This window comes from Mustelus asterias, unplaced genomic scaffold (genome assembly GCF_964213995.1).
Source record: "Mustelus asterias unplaced genomic scaffold, sMusAst1.hap1.1 HAP1_SCAFFOLD_145, whole genome shotgun sequence".
NCBI classification, from domain to species: domain Eukaryota; kingdom Metazoa; phylum Chordata; class Chondrichthyes; order Carcharhiniformes; family Triakidae; genus Mustelus; species Mustelus asterias.
Window position 1 is genome coordinate 887712 of NW_027590170.1, and position 14800 is coordinate 902511.

At 44.0% G+C, this 14800-nt stretch overlaps 1 non-coding gene across 1 annotated transcript; it reads left to right on the forward strand.

Annotated features, from left to right (window-relative positions):
• Positions 1-3448: 3448 nt before the first annotated feature.
• On the forward strand, positions 3449-3538 carry trnap-ugg (transfer RNA proline (anticodon UGG)). Its single transcript is given in 2 exon segments — positions 3449-3484; positions 3503-3538. It is a non-coding gene; the product is annotated as a tRNA-Pro (tRNA).
• Positions 3539-14800: the final 11262 nt, after the last annotated feature.

A 14800-nucleotide genomic window follows, 5' to 3' on the forward strand; every position in this document is an offset into this window, starting at 1 on the left:
ACAACAGGAGCAGATATTAATTATGCTAAATGCTGAATAACTGGACGACGAAATACGCTTAAGGAAAGCATGTGAGGAACAGAGTGAGGAAGAAAGGCAATGTGATTCTGGACAATAATTGCAAATTTAAGGACTGAAAGGCTGAAGATGCCCAGATCGTATACGACATTTGGCATTCAACCTTTGTATCATGTATCCCATAAACGAAATAGTCTGTAAATACGGTTGATATATCAGTTACAGTTGCATTGTTAAACTGTATAATGTGATAAGGATTCAGTTTGGCTTGTTAGAATTCCACGGGAATCTTCTCAGTAGGTAGGATGTATCAAGTTAATGCAATTTAAGGAGCATCAGATGGTTTGCATCAGAAATCCTGCTGGCTTGGAAACAGCAGTTTCCATTCTGCTGAGCAATGATATGAATTGCTCCATGATGAGAAGCGAAAAATGGTATATATTGACTGGAGTTTGATGCGTGAGTGGCGACCTCGTTGAAAGAGAATTCTCAGCAGCCATACAGGGTATATACTGGGATGTCATGTCCGGTGATTGTGGAATCATGCCCAAAGTTTGTATTGCTGTAAATGTATTCTCACAGCAACTATAGATTTCAAAGACATGAGCAGCCTCGCTTTCATAAACGCATGCTGGCAAGAACAGCCACAGAGTATTGAATGTGTCAGAGACTTAATGAGTAAGACTTGAGTTTAAATAAAACATAATTAAATAATGAAATGATAGGCCACCACTGAGCAAATAAGTTTTTAGAAGATACCTGGAAACAATTATGTCATGTTCTTTATTGCCATGTTCAGCACTAACTTCATAAAACAGCGGCACGTCAAGTTAATGATTTCGTAGAATGACTTACCCGGAACCCCAATGGCAGCAATAATTGGATAGTAAATGCCATAAACTACACCAGTTATTCGACCATGCATTCTGTATGAGAAATAATGACGGTTGATCACAGGGACTCTCTGTGACAAGGTCCAATAAATCCACATTTATACTATTGGAAATCTATAGGGAGGCAATTAAATTCTACAACTATTTACAGTTTGTTGAACAAACTGATTGAGCAGTAACTTCCCATGATCATTCAGGGAGGGGTTTAGAATGCTTCGAGACCACAGGGAGCTGCCGATCCGTGCAGTCTAACATAGTTTAGAATTAATTAGTTAATACTTGCGCAAATGTAAGACATGCTTATCATGTGGAATATTCATTATTTGGTATTGCTTAAGAAATATGATAGCCATGAGGCTAAAACCAGCATGGCTCAGTGACATTAGAACAGAAGAGAATCGGAATGGCAATGTAAGTCATATGCTGTCGAATGTACTCCCATAACTGAAGTAAAAGTCACCTGCAACACATAGTTCCTCACAAAAGGTAAGTTATTTCCACACAGTATAAATGATGCTGGCAGTAGCCAAAGGTCATCCACACCAGAGAACCTGCACTCTCACACCATTTTTACGCATTTACCCAGCACGCGAAACATCATAAAATTGTCCAACGCGCATCACGTGGGAGCGTCAACAAAGTTCAGACTGAAAAACATATGGAAATTATCAGATATGTTTTATACAGTCCTAGGCCTCTTGATTATTACAGTCATTTCTTTCCAAATTTATGTTTCGCTGAACCACATTACTATTGTGCTGGTCAGGCCCTCCTTGGACATTGCATGAGGCACTGTTTCTGATGGTTCGCAAGTGAATAAAGGCATAAGATTCCACAGATCTGAATAAAAACAAACTTTACTATACACGATTAGAAAGGTAAAACAATTTACAATATGTGGAAGGTAAAACATTCAATGGCTTTAGGGAGGAATGGTAGATGAGATGTTAGTTTACAAGGGCATGTGACAAAGACTTGTTTGAGAAGTTGCTGATGACAGTGTATTTGAAGGAGAGAGGGAGCTATTCACACCACACGCAATCTCTCTCTCTCATTCTCACACGTACACAAGGTGATTAGGACGGTAAATACATGGGGTTACGGGGATAGGGCCTGGGTGGGATTATTGTCGGTGCAGGCTTGATGGGCCGAATGGCCTCTCTCTGCACTGTAGGGATTCTATAATCACAGAAACTGCTGATATCTAACTGGAGTGCATGGTGATTTGTAACGACAATGAATCTTTATTTTTTATTAATTATAACTCCGCTTTGGAAAGTAATTAAACAATGCCAGCTATCCAGTAGTTACATTGCCACATCGTTAAGTTTTTCATCTGTTAGCTTCACTAATTTGGGCGAAGATGTGCTGAGTGGTTTGTTGTCCATGAAAGGATCACATGTTCCAAATATTACAACCCTCCGTCGACATACTTTTCATGTTCCCTCTTTCTGTCCTTGAGGTGAAGACTCACCATCAGTAGTGGAAGAATCAGCAGAAGAGCGGGAATATCGTCTGGTGACGGACAGTCGATGTTTCCTGATAGTCTGGGGATTGAATTCACTCAACAACTCTGTAAGGAATGAAGGTGGTCGACACAGATGAAATAAAGGACCTGGTTCAATTAATGAAGTACACGAGAACAAAGGGGAGAATGTAGAACAACGTCTTTCGGGCCCATCTATGGATATATCCATCAATTCATTCATTGATCCCGGAAACAAAATGTCATGGCATCCAAATGTCACTGTTTGTTACATTACCCCCATCACCTCTTTATTTTATCGGGCAGACAGTGGCATATTATTAATGGAACTTGACCAGTAATCGAGGTGCCCGGGATAATGCTGTGGCGACATGGGAACAAATCCCATCAGAGGAGGTGGTGGCTTTGAAGGCAATTAGAATGGAATTTGGAACTAACAGTTGTCATGGGAACCTCTCTGATTCACCAGTGAAGGGAATCCTCCATCGTACCCTGAACTCAACTATATTAGTCTCCAGATGGAGGGCAATATGACTAACTCTTCAAAATGTATCCTCTGCCTTATAGTCTGCTTGTATTTCCTGTTAACCATCAACCCATCCATCAAATGTTATGATATGTTGGCGTGATCCTCCAAAGGACTGTTGTTGCTAAGAGGGACAATATAAATTGAATAACTGCCACTTATGTGGCTGCAATATACTTTGACTAAATATGCTTTCGTGGTAATATAATTCTTTCACAATTCTGCAGCGCTCTGCATACGATCAACACCACTGGATTTTCTTTTGGATTATGCTTCAAATTATTTCAATAAGAAGATCCTGAGTCTTCAGCAGTGTTAAGTTTGACATGTGGATTGGAAATAATGGTTGCATCCCTGATGAAAACAGATGACTTGAAGTTTTCGTTTATCAAAGCAACAGTTTAACCCTCATGTTTGGCAACAGATGTATGCAGTTAATACATTTTTGGTATTTTTATTCCTTCACTGTCCTTGCTATTTGGACAGCGACATAATTGCCACTCCTCCAATTTGAGGCAGTTTGGTGGCTTGTTGGTCGAGGGGTATGATTCTCGCTTTGGGTGTTTAACTGTACAAGCTTGCGAGAGGTCCCGGGTTCAAATCCCGGACAAGCCCGTATTTATGGGTGGCACGGGAGCACAGTGGTTAGCACTGCTGCTTCACAGCTCCAGGGACCTGGGTTCGATTCCTGGCTTGGTCACTGTTTGTGTGGAGTTTGCACATTCTCCTCGTGTCTGCATGGGTTTCCTCCGGGTGCTCCGGTTTCCTCCCACAGTCCAAAGATGTGCGGGTTAGGTTGATTGGCTGTGCTAAAAATTGCCCTTAGTGTCCTGAGATGTGTAGGTTAGAGGGATTAGTGGGTAAATATGTCGGGATATGGGGGTAGGGCCTGGGTGGGATTGTGGTCGGTGCAGACTCGATGGACCGAATGGCCTCTTTCTGTACTGTAGGGTTTCTATGATTCTAGTTTTCTGAGTATTGAACATCACTGGCCGTCGAGGAATTAATCAGACGATTTTATTTAAATTGTAGGACGGCTCAGATTTGATCTGATTAGAAACATAGAAACATAGAAAAACTACAGCACAAACAGGCCCTTCGGCCCACAAGTTGTGCCGAACACATCCCTACCTTCTCGACCTACATATAACCCTCCATCCTATTACGCTCCATGTATTCATCCATGAGTCTCTTAAAAGAACCTATTGAGTTCGCCTCCACCACCACTGACGGCAGCCGATTCCACTCGCCCACCACCCTCTGTGTGAAAAACTTAGCCCTAACATCTCCCCTGTACCTACCCCCCAGCACCTTAAACCTGTGTCCTCTCGTAGCAGACATTTCCACCCTGGGAAAAAGCCTCTGAGAGTCCACCCGATGTATGCCTCTCAACATCTCGTACACCTCTATTAGGTCTCCTCTCATCCTTCGTCTTTCCAAGGAGAAAAGACCGAGCTCCCTCAGCCTATCCTCATAAGGCATGCCACTCAATCCAGGCAACATCCTTGTAAATCTCCTATGCACCCTTTCAATCTTTTCCGCATCCTTCCTATAGTGAGGCGACCAGAACTGAGCACAGTACTCCAAGTGGGGTCTGACGAGGGTCTTATATAGCTGCATCTTTATCCCGGGCTCCTAAACTCAATCCCTCAATTGATAAAGGCCAGCACACCATACGCCTTCTTAACCACCTCCTCCACCTGCGGGGCCGATTTCAGAGTCCTATGGACCCGGACCCCAAGGTCCTTCTGATCCTCGACAGTACTAAGAGTCTTTCCCTTTATATTGTACTCCTTCATCCCATTTGACCTACCAAAATGGACCACGACGCATTTATCTGGGTTGAAGTCCATCTGCCACTTGTCCACCCAGTCTTGCATCCTATCTATGTCCCTCTGTAACTTCTGACATCCCTCCAGACTATCCACAACCCCACCAACCTTCGTGTCGGCGGCAAACGTACTAACCCATCCCTCCGCTTCCTCATCCAGGTCATTTATGAAAATGACAAACAGCAAGGGTCCCAGAACAGATCCCTGGGGCACACCACTGGTGACCGACATCCATTTAGAAAAAGACCCATCTATACCCACTCTCTGCCTCCTTTGGGCAAGCCAGTTCTGGATCCACCAGGCAGCAGCCCCTTGGATCCCATGCCCTCTCACTTTTTCTAGAAGCCTTGCATGGGGGACCTTATCGAACGCCTTGCTAAAATCCATATAAACCACATCTACCACCTTCCCTTCGTCAATGCGTTTAGTCACATTTCCGAAGAACTCCAGGCTCGTAAGGCAAGATCTGCCCTTGACAAAGCCATGCTGAGTATTCTTGAGCATACTAAACCTCTCTAAATGCTCATATATCCTGTCCCTCAGGATCTTCTCCATCAGTTTATCAACCACTGAGGTTAGACTCACCGGTTTGTAATTACCTGGGCTGTCCCTATTCTCCTTCTTGAAAATAGGAACCACATCCGCAATCCTCCAATCCTCCGGCACCTCTCCCGTCTCCATCGACGACGCAAAGATCATCGCCAGAGGCTCTGCAATCAGTTCCCTCGCCTCCCACAGTAACCTGGGGTACATACCATCCGGACCCGGTGATTTATCTATCTTGATGCCATTCAAAGATTCCAGCACAACCTCTTTCTTAAAGTTCACATACTCAATCCTTTCAGTCCACCGCACGCCCGCAGTCCATCCACCCAGGTCCTTCTCCTCTGTGAAAACCGAGGCAAAATACTCATTGAGCACCTCTGCGATTTCTACTGGTTCTTTACAGACTTTCCCGCCTTCACCTTTTATAGGCCCTATTCCGTCACGTCTCACCCTTTTACTCTTCGCATATTTATAGAACGCCTTAGGGTTCTCCTTAATCCTACCTGCCAGGCCTTCTCGTGATCCCTTCTGGCTCTCCTAATTTTCTTCTTTAGTCCCTTCCTACAAGCCGTATACTCTTCTAAATCCCTATCTTCGCCAAGCTCTCTGAGCCTTTTGTACGCTTTCCTTTTCTTCTCGACTAGGTCCCGCAGAACTTTCGTGCACCACGGTTCCTTTAACCTACCAACTCCTCCCTGTCTGCTCGGAACGTTGTCCTGTAGAACTCTAGACAGACATTCCTTGAAAAACTCTCTTCAGTACATTTCCCCGAGAATACCTCCTTCCAATTTACTCCTCTAATTTGCTGTCTAATGTCCTCATATTTCCCCTTACTGCATATAAGCACTTTCCTAGCTTGCCTGATCCTCTCTTTTTCCAATGCAAGCCTAAAGGAGATAGAGTTCTGATCGCTATCCCTAAGATGCTCTCCCACTGAGAGATCTGACACCTGTCCAGGTTCATTGGTCAGTATTTGATCAAGTACAGCCTCTCCTCTTGTAGGCTTGTCCACATGCTGTGTCAGGAAACCCTCCTGAACCCTCCTGATTAGAGACTGACAAATAAAAGCTTGGCTTCAAACAATTAATATAATTTTAAAAGGTTAACTTAAGTTATGAGTTTAATAACAAAATGTTGTCTCACATCACTGTCCTGTACAGAGAATAGATTTACAGTAGAAAAACAGATAATAGCTGGACCATATTCATAATTCCATTAAATATTAATTGGAACAAAAACTCAACTCGATTTGATCATTACTTTTCAGTGTTGCAGATTACCTCAATCACTTTTTTCTCATAAAGTTTATCATTTTTGTATATTCTATCCATCAACAAATGTATTTAAAACGCATTTTCGTAGATTGTACGAATCACCAGAGAAAATATGAAAAAAACCAATGTTATTAAAGTTAGATAGTACTTTTACCGATCATATTGGAGTTTCAATATAGTAATCCAGGAAGTCCTAATTCAGGGACCAACTAATGTTACTGCCCATCATGTTAGTGTGGTGTAATTTCAGACAGATTTGAAAAGTCCCAAAACGTTCCTTCGTAAATTCAACATGGAAAATAATCACTGAGAATATGATATATCAGCGCATTTAGAAACGTCGAGAGTTTACAAGTTTATGGATAAATCAAGCAGTCGAAGGTATGATTCATTTCAAATTGTTAAAATTAGATTCGACTTAATTAAATATATATTTAATATATATATGATAATTTGAAATTGGTTTTATAACAACGGCCAGGTGTCTTGTGAGTTTAATTAAACCTAATTGTTTCATGAAGTACAAAGCAAAAAACATTTTCGAATCATTAAACAGTGTTTTATTTTCATACTCTATAAATCAGGTATCAAGAAAATTAACCTCCAGCCTCTGAAGGAGGGCATTTATCTTCACTTGAAGTTAAAGGTTTTTTTAAAACTTTATTTATTCGTCACGAGTAAGGCTTATATTAACACTGCAGTGAAGTTACAGTGATAATTCCCCTAGTCGCCACACTCTGTCGCCTTTTCGGGTCAATGCACTTAACCAACACGCCTTTCAGATTGTGGGATTAAAATCGGAGCACCCGGAGGAAACCCACGCAGACACGGGGGGAACGTGCAAACTTCACACAGACAGTGACCCAAGCCAGGAAACTAACCCGGGTCCCTGGCACCGTGAGGCAGCACTGCTACCCAATGTGCCACCGTGCCGCTTGAAGAAGCTGACCAGGGTTAGTCAGCATGGCTCCGTCAGAAGAATGTCATGCCGATAGTATTTGATTAATTTTTTGAGCAGGTGAACAGGGTAGTGAAGCCGATGGAGTTTACATGGATTTCAGCAAAATCTTTGACAAGACCCCACATGGGAGATTTGTAATGAACGTAAATTCACATGGGATACGGGGTGATTCAATCAAGTGCATTCATATTTGACTCATTTGTCGGAGACAGAGGGCGATGACAGAAGGCTGCTGTAGTGATTGGAAGCCAATGTCCAGTGGCGTATCACAGGGATCTACCTTGGGGTGCGTATGGTTCGTCACTTATATAAATGACATTGATGCCTATGTGGAGGGTACGATTAGTAAATTTGTGGATTAGACAAAGACTGGACAGGTGGTTAGCAGTGAGGCCTTGGGCTAGTTACCCTTGTGCTACAAGAAGATATAGATGGAATGGTCAAATGGGAAGATAAGTGACAGATGAATTTTAACCATGCAAAGTGTGAGATGACACACTTTTGGAAGGAGTAATTTGACAAGAAAGCTTTCAATGAATGGTGGGACACAAGAACGTTTGTCCACAAATCTCTGAAAGCAGAAGGGCATGTTAGTAGGGTGGTGAAAAACGCATATGGGACACTTACCTTTATCAGTCGAGGCATAGAGGACAAAAACAGGGAAGTCATGTTGGAGTTGTATAGAACTTTGGTGAGGCCACAGCTGGAGTGTTGTGTACAGTTGGGTCCCCACATTATCGGAAGGATGTGACTGCACTGGAGTGGGTGCAGAGGAGATTCACCAGGATGCTGCCTGGGATGGAGCATTTAAGTTATGAAGAGAGGTTGCGTCGGCTTGACTTGTTTACATTGGAGCAGAGAAGACTCAGGGGCGACCTGATCGAGTGTACAGGATTATGGGACATGGATAGAGTGGATAGGGAGCAGCTGCTCCCCTTAGTTGAAGGGTCAGTTACGAGGGACAGAGGTTCAAGGTGAGAAGCAGGAGGTTTAAGGGAACGTGAGGAAAAAGATTTTTACCCAGTGGGTGGTGATGGCCTGGAATTTGCTGCATGGGAGTGTAGTAGAAGCAGATTGCCTCACATCCATTAAAAAACATCTGGATGAGCACTTGGCACATCTTGACATTCAGGGCCATGGGCCAAATTCTGACAAATGGGATTAAGGGGGAGGTTAGGTGACCCTAATGTGTCGCTGCGGACTCGATGTGTCGAAGGGCCTCTTCTGTTCTCTATGATTTGCTAATATGAGTGCGAATCAATTCAACATAACAGATCTTTCCCACTGGAGTAATATAATGTCATTTCAGTGAATGCAAAATTCCATCAGTTCGGGAGTATGTTTAAGTGCACCTCAATGAACTTAGAAACGAATGCATCCTTAAACAAACTGTGTTCAGCTCAAGAAAATGTCTCATCTTGGTACAAAGAAATCAATGCGAGTTTGAAATGAATATCGTTTTAATTTCAAATAAATTATTCAATTATTGTGAACATAACTTGATTGTGTGGAGTTTGCACTTTCTCCCCATGTCTGGATGGGTTTCCTCCGGATGCTCCTGTTTCAAATTAACTGGTCTATAATTTCTCAAGTTCTGCATTTCTCCGTTTTAAAATGTGGGCATTTTTCCATTTTCCTTTTATCGTGGGCAACAGTCATTACAAAGGGATCAAATTGCAAAATAACGTGATGATGAGATTTATTGCACAAAGTCTAAACCACAGATGTGCATGGCTGCCCTTGACATAAAGATGTGACTTGAAGGAGTGCGGCGTCAAGGAACCCGAGCAAAACTGCAGTCAGTGGAAATCAGGGGAATATACGTCTCAGGATGGAGGCAGACCGAGCAAAAAAATATAGCTTCAGTTGCTTGATGTCAATCAACTCAGGTTCCAGGACATCACTACAGGAGTTCCTCGGGACCTTCCGTCCATCATAGGGTCAGTAGGAGGGATGTTCTCCAATGATTGTGCAATGTTCAGCATCATTTGCAAATGCAGAGACACTTGAAGCAGTCTATGGCTAAATGAAGCAAGGTAAGAAGTATCACAACACCAGGTTAAAGTCCAACAGGTTTATTTGGTAGCAAAAGCCACCAGCGTTCGGAGCGCTGCACCTTCATCAGGTGAGTGGGATTTCAGTTCACAAACAGGGCATATAAAGACAAACTCAATTTACAAAATAATGGTTGGAATGCGAGTCTTTGCAGATAATCAAATCTTAAAGGTACGGACTATGTGAGTGGAGAGAGGGTTAAGCACAGGAAAAGTTAGCTTAACGTCTGTAGTTGGGAAAATGCTGGAATCCATCATTAAAGAAGAAATAGCAGGCCATCTGGATAAGAATGGTTCGATTAAGCAGACGCAACATGGATTCATGAGGGGAAAGTCGTGCTTGACGAACTTGTTGAATGTTTATGAAGATGTGACTATTGCGGTTGATGGAGGGGGCCCAGTGGATGCGGTGTTTTTGGATTTCCAAAAGGCATTTGATAAGGTGCCTCACAAAAGGTTGCTGAAGAAGATTGGGTCACACAGAGTTGGGGGTAGGGTGTTAGCGTGGATTGGGGATTGGCTATCCGACAGGAAGCAGAGAGTCGGAATAAATGGGTGCTTTTCTGCTTGGCAGATGGTAACTAGTGGCGTGCCGCAGGGATCGGTACTGGAGCCTCAACTATTTATCATTTATATAGACGATCTGGAGGAGGGGACTGAGTGTCGGGTAACAAAGTTTGCAGACGACACAAAGATAAGTGCAAAAGTGAATCGGCTGGAGGGCGTAGAAGGTCCGCAGAGAGATTAGGACAGGCTGAGAGAGGGGGCGAGGATCTGGCAGATGGAGTATAACGTTAACAAATGTGAGGTTATTCATTTTGGAAGAAATAACAGCAAATTGGATTATTATCTAAATGGAAAGAAATTACAACATGCTGCTGTGCAGAGGGACCTGGGGGTCCTTGTGCATGAGACGCAAAAACCCAGTCTGCAGGTGCAACAGGTGATCAAGAAGGCAAATGGGATGTTGGCCTATATCGCAAGGGGGATAGAATATAAAAGCAGATATACTTGCTGCATCTGTACAGGGCATTGGTGACGTCGCAGCTGGAATACTGTGTGCAGTATTGGTCCCTTTATTTGCGGAAGGATATATTGGCCTTGGAGGGAGTGCAGAGAAGGTTCACCAGGTTGATACCAGAGATGAGGGGTTTTGATTATGAGGAGAGACTGACCAGATTGGGTTTGTATTCGTTGGAATTTAGAAGGCTGAGGGGGCATCTTATAGAGACCTATAAGATAATGAAGGGGCTGGATAGGGTAGAGATGGAGAGATTCTTTCCACGTAGAAAGGAAACTGGAACTAGAGGGCACAGCCTCAAAATAAAGGGGGGTCAGTTTAGGACAGAGTTGAGGAGGAACTTCTTCTCTCAGAGGGTGGTGAATCTCTGGAATGGTGAAGTGGTGGAGGCTACCTCGTTGAATACGTTTAAATCACGGATAGATGGACTCCTGGTCGGTAAAGGAATTAGGGGTTATAGGGATCAGGCGGGTAAGTGGAACTGATCCGCTTCAGATCAGCCATGATCTTATTGAATGGCGGGGCAGGCTCGAGGGGCTAGATGGCCTACTCCTGCTCCTATTTCTTATGTTCTTATGTTCTCATGTTAAAGAGATGTGTATTGTCTCCAGCCAGGACAGTTAGTGAGATTTTGCAAACCCAGACAAGTCGTGGGGGTTACAGATAGTGTGACATAAACTCAATATCCCGGTTAAGGCCGTCCTCATGTGTGCGGAACTTGGCTATCAGTCTCTGCTCAGCAACTCTGCATTGTCGTGTGTCGTGAAGGCCACCTTGGAGAACACTTACCGAAGATCAGAGGCCGAATGCCCGTGACTGCTGAAGTGTTCCCCAACAGGAAGAGAACACTCTTGCCTGGTGATTGTCGACCGGTGTTCATTCATCCATTGTAGTAGCGTCTGCATGGTCTCCCCAATGTACCATGCCTTGGGACATCCTTTGCTGCAGCGTATCATGTAGCCAACGTTGGCGGAGTTGCAAGTCTATGTACCGTATACCTGGTGGATGGTGTTCTCACATGAGATGATGGCATCCGTATCGTTGGTCCGGCACGTCTTGCAGAATTTGCTGTGGCAGGGTTGTGTGGTGTCGTAGTCACTGTTCTCCTGAAGGCTGGGTAGTTTGCTGCGGACAATGGTCTGTTTGAGGTTCTGCGGTTGTTTGAAGGCAAGAAGTGGGGGTGTGGGGAATGATGAAGGATGACACCAGATTCCGGAGCAGCGCTCCGAAAGCTAATGGCGTTTGCTACCAAATAAACCTGTTCGACTTTAACCTGGTGTTGTGAGACTTCTCACTGTGTTTACCCAAGTCCAAAGCCGGAATCTCCACATCACAAATGAAGCAAGGCCAGGCTTCGGCTGACAAGTGACAACTAGCAATTCTACCTATTCTGTTGTAGAAAGTGTGGTTGATTGTGAAAAATATACGCAAATCCTCTTTACCTTGAACGCAACATACAACTTGCCTTCTTTACTCCGTCTTCTAAATGCACACTTACTTCCAATGAACTGGGCTTTGTAGTTTTTTGAGGTCTTGGACAGAGCGCAGGCCATACAAATCTGTGATACAACTAGGAAGAATGCTTTCTACAGTGCATCTGTAAAAGTTGGTGAAAGTCGTAGCGGACATGCCAAATATCCGTAGTCTTTTACGAACGTTGAGGCGTTGGTGCTTTCTTAAATACAGCGTAGGCGTGGAAGGAGTGGGACAGGTTGCTGGTGATCTGGACACCTGAAAACATGAAGCTTTCGACAATTTCTGTTTCGTCCCCTTTGATATAAGCAGGGGCATGTCCTTCACTATACTTCCTGAAGTCGATGACTATCTCCTTCGTTTTGTTGACATTGAGGGGGAGATTAGTATCGTCGCACCACTTCATCAGATTCGCTATCTCATCCCTGTACTCTGTCTCGACATTGGTTGAGATCGAGCCCATTTCAGTGGTGTCATCAGCAAATTTGAAAATCGAGATGGAGGAGAATTCGGCCACACAGTCAGAAGCGTATAAGCAGTATACAGCAAGGAGCTGAGGAAGCAACCTCGTGGGACACTGCTGTTGAGGATGATCGTTGTGGTGGTGTTGTTGCCAATCCTTACTGATTGCGGTCTGTGGGTGAGGAAGTTCAGGATTCAGTCACAGACCGAAAAGCCGATCCCCAGGCCACGGAGTTTGGAGAAGAGTTTCCATAGGAATATTGTTATTGAAGGCTGAGATGTCTTCGATAAATTGGAGCCTGATATAGGTGTCGTTGTTATCTATCACTTCCAGGGTTGGGTTCAGGGCCAGGGAGATGGCATCTGCTATGGACCTGTTGCGGCGGTCGGCGAACTGTCGTGGATCCAGGCAATCTGGGAGGCCGGAATTGATTCTTGCAATGACGAACCTTTTAATGTTAATTATAACCAGGGACTTACTGAAGTTGATAAAAAGCACATAACTTCTAATTTTCACTCATGTAATCTGCGTTTCATTATGATGTAAGAGATATATTCGGGTTGCTCATCATTCAAAATTTCATCACATCAGCAAAGACAGTTTCATTCTAATTTGCTGCCATTCAGTGAGTGAGTTTCACACGTTATCAACTTGCCTCGATGAGTGCAGCTCTAACAACGCTCAAGAAGCTGAGCATTATCTAGGCCGCTCCATTGGCAACCATTTCACAAATATTTTGTTCTTCCAGGCTGATGCATGGTGGTAGCCGTGTGTATCACCTGCAAGATGCGCAGCAGGAACTGACCAAGCCTCCTTCGACAAAACCTTCTAAACCCACGCCAACTGCCCTCAGGAACGACAAGGGCAGGAGGAGGACCACCTCCTGGATGTTGCCTCCAAGCCACTCACCATCCTGACTTACAAATATATCGCTGATCCTTCACTTCATCCCTAAGAACATTGTGGGTGGACATGGAGCACCTAGGCTCCATTGGATCGAGAAGGCTCTCCACCATTTTCTCAAGGGCATTGGGATGGGCAATAAATGCTGGCCTCGCAAAACACGCCATATCCCATAGATGTTTCGGACCCTTTACTGGTAATAGCGTTGTGATACAGCGTTGGAAAGTGTATCCACTCTATAAAGCGACTTTGAGTACTGACCAAGTTGGTTTTCCAATAAATATGGAACGTAAAAGTTGATAGAGGTTGATATTTCGCAGTTGATTTATTTTTATTTAGAGACTAAATGCTGAACATTGCTGTCCTGATTCTGAAGACGGAACTTGGGTTGATGTTCATTTCTTTCATGCACAGATCCTCCCCGATATCCTGATGCCACAGTGATGATACTGCCACCACCAATGGAACAGGTCTTACTGGAGGCGACCGTGACCTTAACCTGCGTAATTTCTGATGCTCCTTATGGAGTCAACGTGTCCTGGATTCGAGAAAAGAAGCGTCTGAAATCAGAGGTTGCCGAAACACCTGGAGAGGATCCTTTCAGCGTGGTCAGCAATTTAAACATCTCGACAGTAGCCTGGCAAAGTGGGGCTGAGTTTGATTGTGCGGTGAGCCATCCGGATCTGCCGTTTGATTTAAGCAATTTCATCCAGAAGAAAGAAGGTGCGAGGTGAGATTGGAGCAATAAAATGATGCCTGTGCCTCTCCCCTACGCTGGTGGAAAGAACATTGTTTTTTTTTGTTGTTTTAGTGAATCACAATGATAATTGATAATGCCACGAACCAAAACCTTTGAATGTACAGGGCATAGATTTCAGGGAAAATTGTGCAAGGTAGCGAAAGAGAAAAAGAATACAAGGGTTGAATACTCGTCGAAAAAACTGTGGAGATTGACCACCAGCACAGAGCACTGGGGCGGAACGGCCTGCTTCTCTGCTGTCATTTCTATCCAACTTTCAAGTCCAACTCGCAGTTTTCGGAGAGAATGACGGCACTGGTCCGTACTCCGAGCAGGGTAAGAATGCAAAGGGGACAAGGAAAATATTCTACATTCAGGAGAACAAAGATTCTTCTCACACTTGTCAACCTCTTTCACTACTTCTGGAATTCTCCAGTTTATTGACATTTATTTTGCATTTTCTGCAGATCCAAATCCTCGTGCACCGTCCGTCTCTGTCCTCCTGCCCTCGGCAGAAGAAGTCTCCTCTCCGAGATTCGTCTACCTCAGTTGCTTTGTGAGAGGTTTCTCCCCACGAGAGACCTTTGTCAAGTGGACCGTCAATTGCCAGC